The 16,553-nt window shown below is 37.8% G+C and overlaps 1 protein-coding gene across 6 annotated transcripts in view; it reads right to left on the reverse strand.

The window, feature by feature from the left end:
* Nucleotides 1–16,553, reverse strand: part of Ptpn4 (protein tyrosine phosphatase, non-receptor type 4) — a 180,133-nt gene that overhangs the window by 152,294 nt on the left and 11,286 nt on the right.

Raw genomic sequence — 16,553 nt, forward strand, 5'->3', positions numbered from 1 at the left:
TCTTCCCAACTCCAGATAACTAGATGCCAGCCTAAAAACACAATCTATAACAGCCAGAACAATATGCCTCCATTACAGCCCAGCAACTAACAGTAGGTCCTGAGTATTCCAACATAGCTGAAGCACAAGAATGAATGAATCTTTATAAATTTAATAAAGGTCTTTAAACAGAAAATAAATATCCCCTAAAGAAATCTATAAAAGTACAAAAAGTAGAAGGAAATTAATAAAAGAGTTCAAGACCTGAAAGTAGAAATAGAATCAATAATAATAATGATGATAATGATGATGATGATGATGATGATGATGATGATGATGATGATGATGACGACGATAATATCACCAACCAAAACTGAGGGAAATCTAGAAAGGAAAAATTTAGGAACAGGAACCTCAGAGGTAAGCTTAACAGAATACAAGAGGCTAGATGAGAAAATTTCAGACACTGAAGACATGATAGAAGAAATGGATACCTCAGTCAAAGAAAATGTTGAATCTTAAAAACTGGCACAAAATATCCAGGAAATCTGGAACACTATGAAGGGACCAAATCTAAAAATAATAGGAATAGAGGAAGGACAGAGTCAACGGCACAGAAAATACTTTCAACAAAATCAACACCTCAACACATAATAATCAAAATACTAAACATACAGAACACACACAGAGACACACAGAAACACACACACACCTGTAAGTAATCACACACACACACACACACACACACACCCCAAACTGGAGGGGTCTTATTCTAGAACAACAACACAACTGAAAGCTCTAGAACAAAAAGACATCAACCAAAACGAGTAGAAGGCAGGAAGTAATCAAACTGAAGGCTAAATAAATAAACAAAAAAACAACTAAACAACAATCAATGAAAAAAGAGTTGGTACTCTTTTTAGAAGTCAAAGGGGGAATATAACAACAGAAACCAAAGAAATCCTGAGAATCATAAGGACACACATTAAACCTTTATGCTACCAAATCTAAAATCTAAAAGAAATGGGCCATTTTCCCAACACATCCCTTATCAAAGTTAAATCAAAATCATATGAGCAATTTAAGCATGATAGCCCCTAGTGAAATAGAAAGTTATTACCAATCTTCCAAACAAACAAAGTAACTAACTAACAAAAAGAAGCCCAGGGCCAGATGGTTTTAGCACAGAATTCTACCAGATTTGCAAAGAAGTGTTAAAGTCAATAATGTCAATATTCCTTAAATTATTCCACAAAATAGAAACATAAGGAATATTGCCAAATTCCTTTTTCTCTGCCCAGTTACCCTTGATGTGCAAACCATATACAAACCCAAGAAAGGGAATTTCCCTTATGAACACAGATGCAAAAATACTCAAAAAAATACTTGCAACCAAATCCTAGAACACATCAAAAAGATCATCCAACATGATGATGTAAACATCATCCCAGAGATGCAGGGATTGTTCAACTAACATAAATCATTAAATGTAATTTACCTATAGAAATAGACTGAAAGACAAAAACAATATGAACATCTCATTAAATGTAGAAAAGAACTTTGACAAAGTTAACATTCCTTCATGATAAAAGTCCTTAAGAGATTAGAGATACAAGGGACATACCTCAACATAATAAAGGTAATTTACAGCAAGTCCAAACAGCAACTTAAATGGAGAAAAACTCAAAGCACGTATTAAAAAAGGAAGAAGACAAGATTGTCCATTCTCCCTACCTATTCAATATAGTACTTTCTGAAGTCTTAGCTAGAGCAATAAGACAACTGAAGGAGGTCAAGGGAATACACAAAGAAGACATCAAGTGTCTTTATTTGCAACTAATGTAACAGTATACATAAGTGACCCTAAAAATTCCTCCACAAAAATAAAAACTTTTAGCAAAGTAGCTGGATACAATATTTACTCACAAATATAAGAGGTCCTCCTACATACAAATGACAAACAGTCTAAGAAAGAAAGAATGGAAACAAAACCTTTCTCCACTGCCTCAAATAATATAAAAGTATCTTGGGGGTAACTCTAACCAAGCAAAAGAAAGACTAGTATAATAAAAACTTCAAGACATGAAGAAAAAAACTGAAGCTGTCAGAAGATGGATCTTCTATACTCACTGACCAGTAGGATTAACGTAGTAGAAAGTGGCCATCCCACCAAAAGCAATCTTCAGATTCAATGCAATCCCATCAAAATTCCAACACAATTCTTCATAAATCTTCAAAGGATAATTTCCAGCCTCATATGGAAACACAACCTAGGATAGCTTAAACAACTGTGAATAACAAGAAATCTGTGGGAGATATTACTATCCCTGATTCCAAATTGCACTACAGATCCACAGTAATAAAAATAACATGGTATTGGCACAAAAACAGACATGTTGATCAACAGTATCAAATTGAAGACCTGGACATAATAAGTCCACAAACCTATGGACAACTAATTTTTTGATTAAGAAGCTAGAAACACACAAACACACACACACACACACACACACACACACACGGGGGGGGGGGGCATCTGGCAAATAACCAAGCTCTGGAGAAACTGCCGCCTCATATCTGCGGACTTTGAGGACCTTATCAAGATTAGGGACATGCTGCTGGCCAATAAGGTGCCAACTTCTGGTGCCAGCCCAGAAGACTGAATTAGGGGTCTGATAACTTCTTTCTTCCTGGCTTTAGGCATCACCACTGAACTTCTCCAGAGGTACCACTGATATTCTTAGTGATGTACAGCCAATAAAAACTGAGGACAAAGCAGGAGCCAGTGAAACCACACTATGAACATGCTGAACATCCCCCCTTTCATCCTCTGGGATGATCATTGAACAGATGTTTGAGAATGGCAGCCTTTTTTATTTTTTTTAAGGTTTATTCATTTATTATATATAAGTACACTGTAGCTGTCTTCAGATACACTAGAAGAGGGCATCAGATCTCTTTACAGATGGTTGTGAGCCACCATGTGGTTGCTGGGAATTGAACTCAGGACCTCTGGAAGAGTAGTCAGGTGCTCTTAACCGCTGAGCCATCTCTCCAGCCCGAGAATGGCAGCCTTTACAACCTGGAAGTACTTAGCATCCCAGAGCTGACTCTGCATTCTGGCATCCTAGAAGGTGTCCAGATGTTGCCTGTGCTTGTCTGCAGACTGGTTACCTGACTTTGGCCTTGGTGCCACACTCTATTGTCAATGGATACAAGTAGGTCCTGGTCTTGTGGGGACTGAGTACACCTTCTCACTTATTAAAAGGTCTAGGCCTTCTTGGCCAATCCATCTGTATTTGTGGTTACTGCCCTTAAGGTGGATGCCACCAGCACTGACATCATCGCTGCCCCTGCTGCTACTGCTGGCTACCTTAACCAAGGCTGAGGCTAAAAAGAGTCAGAAATCAGAGGAGGATATGGTACTTGGTCTCTTTGACTATCCCCTCAAAGCAACCAACTCAGTCAGCTTCATTTGAGAAACATAGAAATAAAGGCTTAGTTCTCTTTTAAAAGGGAGGAAGGGGAAAGGACTAAAAACCAAAGCAAGGCAAACAAACAAAAAACCCAAAACTTAATGCTGTTTAACATTAATACTTATTCCAAATACAAGCTTATACAAGCCAAAGACTAGAAATTTCCACAATTGATTAAATACTATACTGTCCCTAGGGGGCAGCATGCTACTTTGAAAACTTTAGTACCTAAATTATGAACTTGGCCTGATAGTCCAAGCCTCTAAACCCCACACATGGGAAGTAGAGGCAGGAGAATCAGAAATATTTGGTTATAATGGATTATAAAACCAACTGAAGATCAACCTAAGATCTATGACAAACTGTCTCAAATAAATAAACATTTAATATCCAGTACTAGTCTTTAACATAAGCAGTTTCTTCTACATAGATCTACTAAGCTTTAAAACCAGACCTGAAAGATATACATTGTATGCATACCTAATTACTATAAATGGTACATAGAAAATATCAGCCTTATTTCTAAAGTTGAAAAAAAGAGGCTAACAGAGGGGGCATAACACTGACAACTTGAGATGGCTAGAAAATGATCTAATAATCTTTGGAATCAGACTCCAAAGATTAACTAGTCTATTTAATCAATTTAGCAACCTGTGGTCTAAGAATTATTCAAAGCATGGTATCTCCTCTAGAGCATATATTAGCTAAGCAATAGAAAGTATTCAGAAATCATTTGGTGGGTTAGAAATAAGGCTTGCCTAGCATATAGGACACTGTTTAATTGCCAGTATTGAAGAAAATGCCTTAATGACTCTAAGACCATCAGAGGCTTTATGCTCTCATTTTTTTTTTTTTTGGACTACTCATTCTAAGGACACTTCTCTCAAAATTCAGCTAGTATATCTCCCTCCCTCAGCCACAATGGAAAGTTCATAAGTAAGAGCTCCAATCTATAGCCTCCCTTGAGCCTATGCTTGAGTCATGAGACACATAAACAAGCATGCCTGGAAAGGGCCCTCTATTCCCTAAGCATTCTGACTCCCAGGTATTCCCAGCCCAGTAAGCATATATTATATTGTAGAAAAGAAAACAGTAATCATTCCAGGCCCTGTTACATTAGAATTCCTCACACATAGAATCGACAAATCATAAAATGGTGACTGCTAAGTGTTGGCACAGCTTATTAGATACCAATAAAAACTAGAATAATTCGTGTCTATCACTTCACTCTTAAAACAGTGATAGTTCACTATTTTTATCTCTTTGCAGATGCAAAGATGTCCAACCAGTAACCCACAGGCACACATGGCCAAGGGTAGTTATGAAAACCACCCAACACAAACTGTAAACTTAGGTGGCACAGACATCTGATGCCATATGGATCTATAGGTTCATGTAACCCAAGGGTTGTTAGGGGATCCCCATCCACACTGTGCTACCAAGGCCTGTGCCCCACCCCTGGACTCCATGTGTTCTGCAGTGGCCTGAAGTATTGCTCCTGTTCACTAGGTTGGCCACTAGTTTCCATGGAGAGAAATCCCCTTGGCTGCAGCAGTTTGCTCCAGGCCATGGCAATAGCACATGCAGATGTGAAAAACAAAACAAAAACCTATAAACTTACAACCTTGAGGGTTTTCTTTTTTGTTATTTTTTTGCCTGTGTGTGTGTGTGTTAACTTGTGCACAGCTCTCAAGCATACACTTTGAGAAGAGAACACTGCTGAAGTATGCTAAAAGGTTGGGCATGACAGCTAGAAGGACTAGGTGACTGACCCAAGATTATGCAAGCAAAACTAGGAGAAGCACTTGAATACAGATTTACCTAATCACAAAGACACCCTTCCCACCATATCTTAATGACTTTTACTTCTGCAAGCTAAAATAATTCTTAATGTGGTTTTCTGTCATCCATCAAAGAATCTACCATTTGATCCACTGTATAACCTACCTCAACACTACTAGAAAACTGAGAACCGAAATGAAATCATTTCTATTCTAATCATATCTATCATTACATATTAAGAGGTTAGCCTAAATTGGTGGCAAACAATACTCAAGAGGAAGAAGAGAGTGGATCTCTGAGTTTAAGGCCAACCTAGAAACATACTAAGTTCCAAGTCAGCCAGGGCTTAACAGAGAGATCCTGACTCCAAAAAAAAAAGTTAAACTACGATAAGAATTCACTGCTCCTATGTGTTGGGGGGCGGGGGAGATTACAGGAGGCCTGACAATCAGTATTAGTTTTGCTATTTTATCTAACTTAGCTTTTTCCTCCCTAACCTCTCAAAACAAAACAACAAAAAACTTTCTAAACTGACTTCCTAAATAAGTCATTGTACAACAAAAAAGTTTTGTTGTACAAATGAATAAAGGAGGCAGCAAAAGCAGGGCACCCATTACACCAACTATTAGTTCTTAAAATAAATATTCTGAAGTTACTGTGTTGCAGGAGAATTTTAAAATCAACTGCATAGGTTGTTTTTAGTAACAACAAAAACATTTAGAATGCTTGGAAAGCCACTGAGATAAATATCCTAAATTTTAACAACCACAGCTTCTTTCTTGAAGCAGTCACTCCATTTCTCTGAGCTATGATTTCCTCCTCTGTTGAATAGAATGAATATGAGTAAACATTTAAAATGTGATACATGTGGCTTAAGGATTGCCTTTTAATGAGAACTGAGGACTGAACATATGAACTCAGGTCTTTCATATGAACTCAAAGACTCCAGCACTGAGATAGTTACCCTCAGGCTCAAATGGTTTTTACTGAGATTTAAGCTGTCACTTCCAGTTAATGATGATCCACTGGACAGTCCAGGACTACACGAACTAACTGCAAGACTACAGTGTCTCTGCATACTCCCTAGTTCTAAAACTAAATCATTTCTAATGCCAAACTGTTTAAAGGTCTATGCTTTCAAAATTTGAATAAATAAATCTAACTGCATAATTGGTAATACAACTACAACAAGGGAATAAAACAATCCTAGTAACTTTAATATTCTTGACCAGAGCTGATAAAACATTCCTGCATGGAGGGGGCTGGAGAGAAGGCTCAAAGAGCATTCGCTGCTCTTCCAAAAGCCCAGTGTCTGGTTTCCAACACTTGCATGGCATGTCGCAGCTGTCTGTAACTCCAGTTTTAAGGGATCCAAAGTTCTCTTCTGGCCTCTGTAGGCATCAGGCATACCCACAGTCACATAGTTACATACACACACGCACAGGCAAAATACTCATATGAACATAAAATAAAAATTTTAAAGCTTTTCCTATAAGAAGCCATACTTTTTAATTTTTGTATTTTTTTTAATGTAAATTGATGTTTTGCTGGCAGGTCTATGTGAGGAAGTCAGATTCCCTGGAACTGGAGTTACAGACACTTCTGATGAATTCTGGGGGTGCTTGGAATTGAACCCAGGTCCTGTTGAAGAGCAGGCAGTGCTCTTAACTGCTGAGCCATCTCTCCAGCCTGAGCTAGAGTTGTAAAAGTTGAGGTTTTACAGGTCAGGTGATCTCTAGTGCAACAATTTAATTTTAGCATTATAGAATGCAATCAGCCACAAATAACACAAAGCAGTGTGGTTGTATTCCAATAAAACTACTAATAATGAAGTTTGAATTTCATATAATTTTCACAGGTCCTCAAATATTATTTTTCCTTTGATGTTTTTTCCAAGAATTAAAAAAAATTTAAAGTCCCCTTACAATTCATAGGCAATACAAAATAGGTGATCAGACTTGTTTTACCTATCACAGTATGCTCAACTCATGACTTAAATAACTGATAGAAAATGCTGATGAAAACTCAAGAAACATGTAAAAATAGTGTACAAACACACACACACACACACACACACACACACACACACACACACACACACACACACAAAGCTAGGTTGATGAGACAGTTGTGTAGATACAGGTACCTATCACCAAGTTTGAGAACCTTAGTTCCATTTCCCAGGATCCACATTGTGGAAAAAGAGAACCAACTCAACACCAAGTTTTCCTTTGACCTTAAAATGCATACACTCCTCTCTCACATTAGAATGTCTTTTTGTTTTTGTTTTGTTTAATTTATGCTGGCATAATTGTTTAAAAACAATTACATAGGTAGTAAGTCCAAATTCTGTAAAAGTTTGTTTTTCAGTGTTGGGCATTAAATCGCTGGCCTTAAAGCAACCTATAAAAGTGATCTACAACTGAGCTATATTTCAGGTCTCTATTCATTTTAAATATTTATTTTCTGTACGGGTAAGGAATGTACTAATGCCACAGCATGCATGTACATGTCAGAGGGCAACTTCTAAGAGTCAGAATTCTCTATCACCATTTGGTTCCAAGGATAAAATTGATCCTTAGGCTTGGTGGCTTTTATGCCCCCCACCAACCCTGTCTCTTTTTGATAGGGTCTTGTAAGATTTTGTTTTCTTTAAAACCCAATTATATTATGTGAATATGATTTTGTTCTAATCCCAAGTGTGGGATATGGGGCTGTTTCAGTTTGTCCACAGACATTAACTATGATTGTCATGTGCTCTAAAAGAGAAGTGATGTTTGCCAGCTGCAGATAGTTATGTTTGGCATTCTAGGGACTGTTGAAAGGGTTTTAAAGGGGAGAGCACTGGGAGGGCCTGTGGTGACACTACTCCTTGCTGCTGCATTTGCTGGTTTGCTGGTTTGCTGGATATTCTGCCAACAAAGATGGGACTTGCCCCTAGGAACCCAATACTCCTAATCATCAGGAAGTATTATAACCTCCTTTCCCCTCTAACCTTCCTTCTCTCCTATCTAGTATTAGGGAGTTGAAAGGGATTACGGTGGAATAAGGTTTAGAAGGGTGGTAGATATAAGAACCCAATAAAATAGCTAAACAAATACACCAACAGGGTCTCATGGAGCACAGACTAGCTTCAACTCACTATGTATATGTAGCCAAGATGATCTTGAATTCCTGATACTTCTGTCTCCACATCTGGGACATAGGTGTGCACACCTCAACCAGTTCATTTTCTGGGGATCAAAGTCAGGACTTCATGAATAAAGCACTCTATCAACTGAGCTAAATCCCTAGTCATCAAAATTCTTTGCAGATAAGTGAAACTATTCATAAATATGAAACATGAAAGCAAAAGAGCCCTGGGGGTGGGAGGAGACTAACAGGAGAAGGAAGAAGGGTGCTACTTTGCTGCAACTGCATTTTCTAATGCTTTAGACTTTAAAATAAAGTAAAATGATGGCAATATAAGACATTAGACTAGCTTAGTTGTTGCTATAATTCAGTGAAGAAAGAGTCTCATACTTTCTGTACTGAACTCAATAACATAAAACTAGATGGGCCAGACTCACTTGGGGCAGCATGTTGATCCCCAGAACCCACATGATAGAAGGAGAGAGAATCTGTAAGTTGTCCTCTGACCTCCACATGTGTATATACACATACACACACACACACACACACACACACACACACACACATACACACATACACACACACACGTACACTCAAGTGCACATTAAATGTATTAAGCACATTGTTCATAAGAAAATTGTGATATACCTTGCTTGCATACAATGCTTAAGGTATGTAACAAACAACAAAACAACAAAAACCCTTTTCAGAGATTTGAAACTGTTAACCTATAGAACGTTTTGCAAGTAATTAAGCTTAAACATTTTAGAAGATAAAAGTGGGGTTGGGGAGATGCCTCAGAGAACTTGCTGAGCAATCACGAGGACCAGAATTCAAATTTTAAAACTTATATAATAAGCTGAGCATCCCCACAAACACCTGTGACCCTAGCTCCAAGGGGAACATAGAAAGATCACCGAGTGCTCCAGGTTCAGGGAGAGAGCCTGCCTCATAGGAACAGATAGAAATGATAGAAGAGGATGACTAACTCCCTTGTCTGGCTTCCACATGTGTGAGATGAGAGCATACCTATACTCATATATGTACGCATTCTGCATTCTGCATTCTGCATTCTCTCTCTCTCTCTCTCTCTCTCTCTCTCTCTCTCTCTCTCTCTCACACACACACACACACACACAACACACACACACACACACAGAGAGAGACAGAGAGAGAGAGAGAGAGAGAGAATCTTTCTTAAAAGCATATAAATGGATAGATACAAAGTAGACCACAATATCAGAATCAACTAAGAAAAGTTTTCCACAATCTAAAACCTTTCCCTACAAAGACACTCTATTTCATTAGTAGCTTCTATAGAAAACCACTGCAACTGACTACAATAAACTTTGGACTGAAAAAGGTTAAGTTAGAAATGTTAAGAAAAAAAACACATTTACAGAGATTTTATTATAATCACAATAAAACAATCCTAAAATGTTCTTAATCTCCTTAGAAAAGTTCTTCACTTTATTTTACAGGCAGATGGAAAATAGACACATTTGATCAAACAAGCAGGTCAGATCACTCTGGCTATAGTGTAGTTCAAATTTTAGAAGGCTAAACTAATGGCAGAATACTCTTTAAGGAGACTACCATAAAATTCCTGGTAAGAGATAATGATGTGCCTTTGACAACGTCAAGAGGTTTTTTTTTTCTTTAATATCCCAAATAATTTCAGAAGTTTTAGTCAAACTTCACTGACCATATGAAGATTAGGTGGCAATAGGGCTATAATAGGGAAAATTAAGGAAGAAATCTCAATAGTGATGATACACAGCAGTCCATTCAAGCAATCAGAAAAAAATAGTATCCAGAGCTAACAACAACAGACACAAAGCAAGCAAAGTCACTTTAAGCAGGCAGCATCCAGTAACTAGGAAAAGCACAATGTGGGAACATGTCAGCAGACATGTGCTTGTTAGATCAAATGTGTCTACAGCAGACAGAGAGCTCCAGCTTTCAGACTAAAGTTCAGAAAATCAAAACTAGGGCATAACACACAACCATGCAGAAGCAGGACAACTACAGATACTCAACTCAAGCCTATATTTTCCTGAGACAGGGTCTTACTATATAGCCATATATGGCCTACACTTGCTTTGTAGTTCGGGTTAATTTCAAACTCATGGAGATTGGCTTGCCTCTGCTTTCAAAGTGCTGAGATTAAAAGGATGACCCAATATACCTTACTCAAACTTTTTAAAAAATGTTCTTTTAATTTATCTTTCAGGGCTAGAGAAATGGTGTAGTGGTTAAGAAGACTTGTTGCTTTTCAGAGGATAAAGGTTCCATGGTGACTCAAAATCATGCCCTCTTCTAACCTCTACAGTTATCAGGCATACATAGGGTACGTAATATATACATGCAAGCAAAACAGCTCTACACATAAAATATAATAAATAAATATTAAAATGTTTTAAGTTTTTTATTTTTAATTTTATATACTGGGAAGGGGGGGTTGTATATGTGTGTAGGTATCTGCAGAGGCCAGAAATGGGGATCAGATCCCCTGGATCTGCAGTTGCAAATGGTTGTGAGCAGTCTAATGGTGGCTAGAAACTCTATCCAGGTTCTTTGAGAGCAGAACACATTTTAAGTACTGAGATATCTGAATGAGGAAGTCTGGACAACTTTCCTTTATGAACCCTAACTTTCTCATCCATAAAAAGAGAATAATACTACTTATTCCATATGTTGAAAGAATTAATTGCATACATTTAAGGGTTTTTTTAAATTTATTATTTATGTGTCTTCATGTTTGTACACCACATGCATGCCTAGTGCACATGGAGGCCAAAAGAGACAGATCCCCTGAAACCAGAGTTACAGATGGCAGTGAGTCACCATGTAGGTACTGGGAATCAAACCTGGGTCCTATGCAAGACAAAGTACTTCTCACTTCTGGGCTATCTCTCCAGCCTTGCATATTTAAAACACCCAGTACAGCTTAACAAATATTAGTTTCATGCCTTCCTCTTTTCCTTCCAGCCTTCAGTGTGGCTATGGAAATTAGGAGAAAGACTTTGGCTAGGCCAGAAAATCTGAAAGGTTAGTTTAAGTGAGCATTAGAGGATCTGAGATAAAGTCAGTTAGATCATAGTGAAAAATATCTGTGGGAACTCTAGTTCATACAGAAAGGGGGTAAAAGAAAATTAGTTATATAAGTTAAAGAACCAAAAAACTGAAGAGCTTAAGTAATCAGAATTTGTTAACTTCATTTTATATTTACACAATTAAGTATGTCACCTTGTTAGAAAGGACAGAGAGAGGAAAGAAGTCTGTCTCTACATATTAAAGTAATAGTCTTCATGGTAGACTTTGTACAGAAAAAATATAATGCAAAACATCAATATATTATGCTAGTTTCCACATGCACAAATAAGTGAATAATAATTTATTTGTTTTTATTTGCATAAAATACTGTCCAAAAAGAAAAAGAGCTACCTATAACCAGTCGGGAAGGAACAGCAAGAATGTTCCAACTTCTCTACATAGACCTTTTATATTATTTTGAAATCTGAACCAAGTAGCCACATTACCAATTTAATAAAGGAAGTGAAATTCTAAAAATAATTGAGCCAGGCATGGTGACTCATGCCTACAATACCAGAACTTGGGTAGGAAGAGGAGGCAGGATGATTGCAAGTCATTAAGTGAGGCTAGGCTATACAGTAAATCCAAGCCAGCCTGAGATATAAGACATCTTCCTGAAAATAATGAATAAAGTAAGTTGAGAAGTCAGAGGGGTCAGATAATGTTACTGTTACAATTAGAGACGGTGACTTACTGCAGCAGCTGTATTACTTGCATATAACTAATGATAGCTGATCTATATCACTTCTAGCTTCACAATAGACTTCAAACTTACCTAAATAAAGACAATATAAGCTTCTTAAGAATGAATAAAAATGAAAAAGGCATGGTAGTTCATGTCTTTAATTCCAGCACTCGGGAGGCAGTGGCAGATCTGAGCTTGAAGCCACCTTGGTCTACAGAGCAAGTTCAAGGGCAGCTACAGCTACAAAGAAGCTCTGTTTCAAAAACAAAAAAAAAATAAAAATAAATAAATAAATAAATAAATAAAAACCAAAGGAATGAATGAAAGAGTAAACAAAAGAAAGAAAGGAAGAAAGGAAGAAAGGAAGAAAGGAAGGAAGGAAGGAAGAAAGAAAGAAAGAAAGGAAGGAAGGAAGAAAGGAAGAAAGAAAGGAGGAAGGAAGGAAGGAAGGAAGGAGGAAGGAAAATTAGGAAAAATAAGTTAACAAATGATGCTTGTCTTACTCTAAAGATGCACTAAGATGACGATCATCTGAAATGGGAGCAGGGCCCTATCCAAAGTTAATTTAAGAACAGTTTCTGATAATAGATATTGCCATATGGTTCTGCTTACCTGCCTTCTACATAATCATTCTTTCCCTCAATCCCACAAACGTTAAGATGTATGCAACCTTAAAAACTGATGCCTTTCTGGATTCTGTCTCCTAATCTGATCTAGACCTTCTCAATTTTCTTGAAGAAATTTGTCTAGTAATAGAAATATGTCTATTATGTATAGACATAATAGACACATTATATCTAGTTTCCTTGATTGTATTTCTTAACAAAGACCTATTTTATACCTCTTCTGTTAAAGCAATAAGGTCTCTAATGCGTTTAAGTCACAATAACTTTGGCAGCATCTCAAAAGATTTCTGCTGCTATGCAACCACCTCTACATTCCCCACTTATTCTTAAAAATCCATAGAGCCTAAGATGAAACCCAAAGAATGTAAATGTTTAATCCATATATAATCAAACAGTTGACTTTCCAAAATACACCTGAAAACCAATTAGCTAAGGTCGCCAATAACTTTCCAATAGTCCAAATCACAGCATCCTGGCTTTTGCTTTCACAGAAGCATTTGACACTTTTAAAAAACTCCCTACCTTTTAGCCTATAAGCAGATATTTTTATATTCATTCAGGCCTCTTCACATCTAAGAACTCTTTCAATGATGATTAGAACCACAGTGGTCACCTTCATAAGCACTGACAAACATAATATTTCAACAATGAGCCATAAACCCTAAACAAATTTAAATCCATTGGCTTCCAAATCAGACCTTCACAGAAGGAAGTACTGTGGTATAGGTATATAAAGATGCTTAAGTAGTAATAAATCTAAATTTGAGAGTTTTGCCTTGTTATTTATATGTATAGACCAAAAAGCACATGACTTTCAAAATGTACTAATTTGTGTGTTTGTTTATGTGTCTGTTGGGGAGGAGAGATAGAGATGGAGATGGAGATAGAGATGGGGAGAGGGGAGGGAAGAGGTGGAGGAGAGGGGGAGAGGAGAGGGAGAGAGGAGGGGGGAGAGGAGAGGGGGAAGGAGAGGGAGAGAGAAAGAGAGAGAGAGAGAGAGAGAGAGAGAGAGAGAGAGAGAGAGAGAGAGGGCGCTAGAGCTAGTACACAGGTGGATATACAGATGTACACACATAAATGTAGATCTCAGAGGTCAAGTTAGGGTGTTATTCTTGGGAGCTGTCCACATTTTGTATTTTGACAGGGTCTCTAACTTACCTGAGGATTTGCCAATTAGCCTAGGCTGGCGGCCAGAAAGCCCTAAGAATCCACCTTATTCTACCTACCCAATGCTGGGATTACAAACTTATGCCACCACACCTGGCTTTTGGGGTGCTGGGAAATTAACTAAGATCCTTGTGTGTCAACAGTAAGCTGTGACTGAGCTGTCTCCTCTGACTGACATAACTTCCTGAATCTTACCTTTGTTTTCCTCCACAAGTAGGTTTAACATTTCTCTACAAATTTTCGTATGATTAAAGAAAAAACAATTAAGTGGGAAATGACTACCCTATCTTAAAGTGTGACTTGAGGAAACGGGCCTCAAAAGTGGCAGGGAAGGAGACACTAGTCTGGGGTTAGGAAAGTAGCACACAAAGTAACTGAGCAAATAAGTAATTACACTAAGGAATGGTGAAGCAATTTCTCACTGATGGCAAAGGGAGTCATAAATAGAGAATGGGACTTGAGTCAGTGGTGCTTGCCTAGCATGCCTGAGTCCTTGGATCTAAACTCCAACACCAGTAAAATTCAAATAAAATCAAATATAAACACTGAGAAGGAAAAAGGCTGGAGAGGATTCCTGGAGTGCTAGACTCGAACTGTTTTATCAATTTAAACAAACATATAAAGTGCCTGTTTCTGTTTCTTTTTCTTTTTTTCTTTTTTTCGGAGCTGGGGACTGAACCCAGGGCCTTGCGCTTGCTAGGCAAGCGCTCTACCACTGAGCTAAATCCCCAACCCCCTCTTTCTGTTTCTAAACACCTCCTCTACTGGGAAAACAAACAAACAAACAAACAAACTCAGGATTCCTTGGAAAAAGTAATAATTGCACAGCTGGAACAGAAAAATATAAGATAATCTGAGAATAAACTGTGTGACTGGAAGTACACCAAGGATGGAGACACAGAGGGCAACTTCAAAGGCTTCTACTACAAAATCTGGAACAATTTGAGCAGTGAAATAAATTTCAAATCACAGTAACTAATAAGAACCAATAAACAGGAACAGAATTCCATGAGTAGTATCTGCAACAATGAGCTTACCCCACACAGGGGTAAACCTAAGTGATAATGTTTAAGCTCTGATGAGAGGAATGGTACAGTCTTGAGTGTCTCCTCACCTAAGAATATGGGCCTAGTATATGTAAAGGCCCTAGGATTGATCGTCAGCACCACAAAAAGAAAAAAGGGATTAGAGATTTAGCTCAATGACAGAGCACTTACCTAGGAAGCACAAGGTTTTGGGTTGGATGTCCAATATGAGAACAAGGAAAAAGCAAAACAAAATCCAATTACATGATTCCATATGACTTACATAGCAGAGACACTCAGCAAGCATGAGCTTATAATGTTCAAGGTCAAACATCACCAGTGATAGTATCTCTGGGTGGTTCACTAAGAATAGCACGTCTTTCTGTGGCAAGCACTCCTGCCAACAATGTCCTCAGTGTGCATGTGAGCAGCCATTGGAGCACTTAACTAACAAGACACATTACAGAATAAAAGGGCTATACTGTTTGAAACTGTCAAGTCATTAAAGACTGGAGAGGTAAGTAAGGAATGGTTCTGAACTGAAAAGTACGGGTAAAAAGGGACCAATGAGATTGTTCAGCAGGTAAAAATGCTGCCACCAAGCCTAAGAATCTCTAGACATGGTAGAAGAGTCGACTTCCAGAAGTTGTCTTCTAACCTATATACAACTATCTTAGCACAGTAAACACAGAAAATAAATGACAAAAACTTTTTTGAACAAAAGAAGAATGAAGAGACACGACAATTAAATATATGATCCTAAATTAGCTTCTAAATTGGACTACAAAGGACAAAGAAATACCGTTAGGATCATTGGAAAAATGTGAAATGTATGGATCTAAGGTTTGTGAGCATTTCTTTTTTTTTTTTTTTTTTTTTTTTTTGGCTTGCTCTCTATTTAATCTGGGACTTGAATTCAGGTGATGGTACCACCACATCAGGATATGCATCCTTTCTTCAGTTAAATTTTTCAAGAAACTCCCTTCTAGAGGAGGAGTTTCTACATGCTAGAGGTGTATTCTAAGTTGACAATGAGCCCTCAGTGCCCTTTCCCTAGAATTCAAATTCTCATGCTCAGAAAACCTCTTGGGAATACAGAGGGGCTAGGGAGTCCATCAAAATCTGTGTTGCAGGCATCAACAAGATAAGTTAGTGTAATTTAAACAAACGTGCCGTAGATCTAGTGAAGTCATATGCAGGTTATCTTCTGCATTGTCAAACTTGCATTCTATTTGTATTTACACTCTGTTACTAGTCATACTATGAGTTTTGTTTGTTTGCTTTTGTTTTTGTTTTAAGAAAGCCTGAACTACATGATGTTCTGGTCACATATGACAATCATTCCTCACTGTTAGAATACTTGTCCTTTTTCCTTTGTCATGGCTTGTAGAAAATGAGGGTTGTGGGGTAGTGCTGGACATTTCCTGGAATTCATGAGCAATGCCCAATCCTGCAGGAGGGAAGGTGAACACTTGGGAGGGCAGTTTTAATCTTTTTGGACCAAGGTACAATTTTGTGCATGTCTAAATGGAGACACTGTCTGGCCATCACAGTAAGGGTCACATGGGTCGACCAGGGTGAGGTA

The sequence above is a fragment of the Rattus norvegicus genome, chromosome 13 (genome assembly GCF_021556685.1).
Source record: "Rattus norvegicus strain SHRSP/BbbUtx chromosome 13, alternate assembly SHRSP_T2T, whole genome shotgun sequence".
NCBI lineage: Eukaryota > Metazoa > Chordata > Mammalia > Rodentia > Muridae > Rattus > Rattus norvegicus.